Source organism: Micropterus dolomieu, linkage group LG04 (assembly GCF_021292245.1).
Source record: "Micropterus dolomieu isolate WLL.071019.BEF.003 ecotype Adirondacks linkage group LG04, ASM2129224v1, whole genome shotgun sequence".
Classification (NCBI taxonomy): domain Eukaryota; kingdom Metazoa; phylum Chordata; class Actinopteri; order Centrarchiformes; family Centrarchidae; genus Micropterus; species Micropterus dolomieu.
Genome location: NC_060153.1, coordinates 1790946 through 1796094, shown reverse-complemented (window position 1 = coordinate 1796094; position 5149 = coordinate 1790946). Strand labels below are relative to the sequence as shown.

Genomic DNA, 5149 nt, shown 5'->3' with positions numbered 1-5149 from the left:
TCCTCCTCTCTCCTTCCCTCCCCCTGCCTGGACCTTGTCTGCCCAGTGATAAGGTCAGATTGGGTTTATTTTGGGCTGTTTGCAATACTGCAAAGAGCACCAAAGCCCTGAGGGTTTCCCTTAAAAGCATTTTGTTGTGTTTTGGAGAGGTTTGGTCCCTTACATCTGGCTCTATAACCTGGTCTCACTTTCTGAGAGGTTTGACCTTAACTGGTTGCATTACCTGCTACTGGTTTCTCTCTTCGATCAATAAAAACATCTGCTTATACATGGGCTAAATAAAACCACAAAGTATCTTTTGGAGCAGCCTCATTTTTAAGATTTCACAGAAAAATGTTTTGGGCTTATTAATTAGCTTCACTGTACAAGGCAACAGCATTTTCTGACTTAATTGAAAGTTTGGGTTACATGTGGCATTCGTTTATTCAGCTATCATTTTGTAATTTAAATAATAATAGAGTTTTGAGTTTCAAACATCACAGCAAATAGCATAATGATTTTACGTTTACACGATGATTTTACAATGAACTGGTGCTTAAGAAGCTTTAATATTGTGTAACAGTCCTGCTTGGCTGTTCAGGACTTGAAGTTATTCACGGCAAGATGGCTCCATCGTGTGTCAGTAGGCCTGCATTGCTGTTGAAGGGGGAAGCGTTTCATGAAGGGCACACATATCCCCACTAGAGGGCGCCCCATGATTTGTTATTGCCCGAAGCACGGTGCCATGAACCGGTGGAACGAGACCGGAAACAGTTTCAAAATGTACAGCATCATCTCTATGGTCGTGTACAAAATAAATAAATTAATTATTTTTATTTAGGGGGGGTATCTCTTTTTCTGTGCACTATTTGTTGGTATAAATGTCTTTTTTCCCCTATTAAATCATCTTTTATAATTTGAATGAGATAGCCATCCACCATTTTGTTTATTTGCAATATAATAATAATAATAATAATAATAATAACAATAATAATAATAATACATTAAAATACAAATGAAATATTAATGAAAAAGATACAACACAATTTATAAACACTGCATCTCGGAATCGTGATGCAGAGTTTATTTTGTAAAACTTAACCGGAAATCTTTGTCTTCTGGCTAGCTTGACTCTTCTACTGTCAACGTTTGTTGTGGCGAAACCTCCAAGCTGTCACATCAAGTGTCAGTCTGTCTCACTCGGCCCACTATCATGCCTTCCAGCGCCATACTTTAACGTTACTCATTGAAATCCATCAATAATTAAGTTTCTGTTTTGGGACTCTGTGAGTGCTGAAGATGTTTCTTTAAACGGAGCTTGGTGGTCGTGCGGGCTGAAGAGAGGATTATCATTTCCTGACAGAGAATCTGACACTTAACGTTAACCGCCTGGCTGTTGGTTGGCGTGGTGTTTTTGTTCAACTGCGACAGACTTCACATCATAACGAGGTAAGTTTAGGACACAGAGTTCAACAGTAGCCCAACTCATGTCTGATGTACTCGCTTAGTAACTTTAGCTGTTAAACCAACATTTTTCGTCTTTGGAATGCTTTTGTCAGTTGATTAATTACCTGCTGCGGTGATGGACTAATTAACTGTTACCGTTAAACAGTCGTGCAGCGTTATAGCCTTAACTTAGCTGATAACGTAAAGAAATTACACATTTCACAATTGGCTTAATGTTACATGTTAACAGTGCTAAATTATACAGTAAAGTTATATTACATTATTGGGCTGATAAACATATAACGTTAACGTTACTTTAAATTGCTTCAACTAGTAATTACTACAGGCATTAACTGTAGCTAGGTTAGGATTTTTGTTTATTTTCAAAGCTGGGTGAAGTTAAACAAAATAACTGCTACGTTAAACACATTTACTTGCGTTAAAATATTTTAAGTAACGTTAGGGTTTAACTTACTTGCTAACGTTAGCTAACAGTGGTGGGATGTAACGTTAACTAGCTAAGGTTACACTTACTCAAGTACTGTTCATAAGTACAATTTTGAGGTACTTGTACTCGCTTTGTACTTTTACTCCATTACATTTATGGGGCAAATATAATTACCTTACAAATTATAATCCACTAATAAATTAATGTATGTTGTAGTATTACATGCAACTGTCATGTGACCAACAAGAGTGGACTGTCAGTTAATTTCGTAATTGCTGAACTTTCTGAAAGTAGAGGAAAACTAATAAAAGCCCATTTTCTCTCTAGATTGGCTGTATGGGTAAGGGGATCCCAAAGGGCATGCAGGGGGTGTCTCTTGAAAAGGGATGTGTAACTTCCTCCAATATTCAGTAATTTACAGCAAGTTTGTAGTATTCAGCAGCAAAAGTTAATTTGAGACTAGGCTTTCTTAGTCTGGCCCTGCGATGGACTGGCGACCTGTGTGTACCCCGCCTTTAGCCCGATGTCAGCTGGGATTGGCTCCAGCCCCCCCATGTAAAACAATAAACATAACCTTTTGAACTGTTGTATCAAACTTATCTTAAATATAATTTTCATTTAGTCCCTCAACAGGTTTGATGTGCTTCATTTTCTGTTTGTTTGTAACAGCGTTGTTCGTTGTTTTCAATTGAACTATATTTTGATATGCTGTTCTTTGTCTCATTTAAAGATTAAAACGTAAATAGTTTTTCTCAATAAATTTCTCACAAAATGATATCTGAAAGAAATTAAGAAAATTAGAGTTGTATCATACTTTATAATTATCTTCACGTAAGCAGATACTATTTCAGAATATTAAAAAAGTAAAAATGATTATTTCTATTTTATCCATTTTATTTTATGAAAGGATCATTTCTGTATTTTTAAACTTGATCGTCTCGATTTTCACGTATTTTGGTGTCGAAATGTTGTGGAATCCTTGCGTCTGTACATCCACAAAAAGTGCTTCTGGCTCAGACTGGTGTCTACCAACATAATGGATAGTATCCCTACGAGTGACTGGGGGTGACACCCCTCGCTCAAGGACAATTCTCACCGTGAAATATAGTGAGAGGCGAGTTGTTGCAGGAAACTACAGTGGAAACGAGGGAAAGGAGTTTGTTGCCTACAAAGAGGAGATGCTAGCAAGATTTATTCCCTAACATTACTGCAACACAACAGACTTCTCTCCCCAGCTCTGATTCACGTTTCCACCGTCGTCTTCCTTCATTTCAACACTAAATATATGAAAATAGGGACCAGATTTTAAAAATACCCAAAATATCTTTTAACTCATTCATATTACTAAAAGAAGGATATAGCAGTAACAAACTGTAAACCATTTATAAAATAAAAATTGTAAGAGAGTCAAGAAGGCTGTAAGATAAAGATGTGTGTTGAGGACGGATAGAGGTTATTTTGCCTGCCTGAGATAGTAATGCAGGGATGCTTAGCTGAAAGGCCCAGACAACAAAGGCTCTGCAGCAGTGGAACTTATTTGTAGAGGATCTCAGGCTTGTTCTTACTCCAGTCCTCCTGTAAGGCCTAATAAGCATATGCAGCATGGAAGAGAGTAAGCATCTGGTTCACATTGATATACACAGACCTTATTATGTAGCTGCTTAGCTAAATAACCGTAGCTTGTGTTTTCCCCTTCTACTTTACAAAGAGCTTGGGGTAATTTGTCTAAAGTAGTGCACACAGATGACTCATCAGCTCTGTATGCCTGAGTCATAATTCACTGGCACTGTCCTAAAGTTAGCCACAGTATTCAACCAGTTGCCAGTCCATTTAGGATTGATTGGGTTATTATTCTCTGCATTCCTTTCTTTGCCAGCTCCTTCCCACTGTATTTACTTTTTTCTTTCCATAGCCTTTCATTCCTGTGCTTTCTCTCTCCCTTTTTTTCTGCACTTTTCCACTCATTGAGTGAACTCCCTTGCTGGTTTTTAAACCCACAAGAGAGTTTTACACATTTTCGCCCTTGTGAATTCAAACACAGATTTCTCACACAATTCAAATTTCTCACATTCCCCTTTGTCATTTGAACCCTTTGTCCACCATTCATCCTGTCATCTTTGTTGTGCTGCTGATCTTTCTCTCCACCCTCCGAGTGCCTTTGTCCCTGTCTGCTCTAGCTCTTTCTCTCTCTTTTTTTCTCCTATTACCTCTATGCTCTTGTCATTTTTTTTCTTCTTTGTCTGTGCACTGCTAGTGTCAGTGGTCTAGATACTGGACCAGTCACAGTGCCCTGCCCTGCCCTGCTCTGCCCAGCCTAGCCCTAAGCAAACACCACCACTACATCCCGATCCTCTGCTCCCTCAGATTTAGATCCAGTGCACATGCCTGGCTGTGGCTTATTGGGCTCACACATGTGTGTTTTGTTTTAGATAGCACAGTTTTACACTGCTGTTGTCACCGGAGTGGGTCCAGATTGCATTAACCAGTACTCATATGCCCAGAAGAATTTCACTTTCATTTGTTTATAAATCCTGTAAGGGGATGTGAGAAATAAAAGGGTGGAATGTGGTAGCTCACTGGTGTTCGGGAGACAGTTTCACTCTCGAGATTTGCTTCTAATTCACTTCCTGTGGACAGAGCACTGAAAATACCTTGCACGAAGAGTTTCATTTAGACAAATTCATCTTAAGTTACTGCCAGATGTGATGTGTGTCTCTGCTGGTGTCATGATACTGGCTGGTTAATTCTCCCAAGAGAATCACTCCAAGTGTAGCTGTAATGTCACAAGATTTAAATGCAATTTTAGCAGCTTGTGCTCTCTACTCTGAATGAACAGCACCTTTTGTGTCTTTCTGCACATGAAGTGAAACAGGTTTCCCTTTTATCTATCAGGGGATGTTCCTGTCCCACCGACATTTGCCTATTGACTTTACAGACCTTAAAGTCTCATAGACCAGACACAGAGTAGTTCAATGCAAGAGTGACCACGGTAAAAAAACAAACATATCCTCTCTATACAGACCTTCCTTGGAAGAACAAGGCTCTTGAAATTGAAAACCTCTTGAAATCTTTATAATGTCTTTCCATTCCAGGACAAACAAAGGCTTTAGAGTATGAATGGTCAATCATAGAATATTATTTAGTTTTGAGCGAGGGGTTATGATGATTAGCTAGATGCAAAGAGGATACAGCTACAGAAGGATGTAGGATTAGATCAAACATTTCTACAGTATTGTAGTGAAGAAACTGGTCAAGGATGAGGACGTGAAATAAGAC

At 38.7% G+C, this 5149-nt stretch overlaps 1 protein-coding gene across 1 annotated transcript in view; it reads left to right on the top strand.

The window, feature by feature from the left end:
* Positions 1–1114: 1114 nt before the first annotated feature.
* sun2 (Sad1 and UNC84 domain containing 2) overlaps positions 1115–5149 on the top strand; it is a 25352-nt gene continuing 21317 nt past the window's right edge. Inside the window, exon 1 of the mRNA XM_046047952.1 lies at positions 1115–1428. The gene's annotated coding sequence lies outside the window, so the exon portion shown is untranslated. The remainder of the gene's footprint in view (positions 1429–5149) is intronic.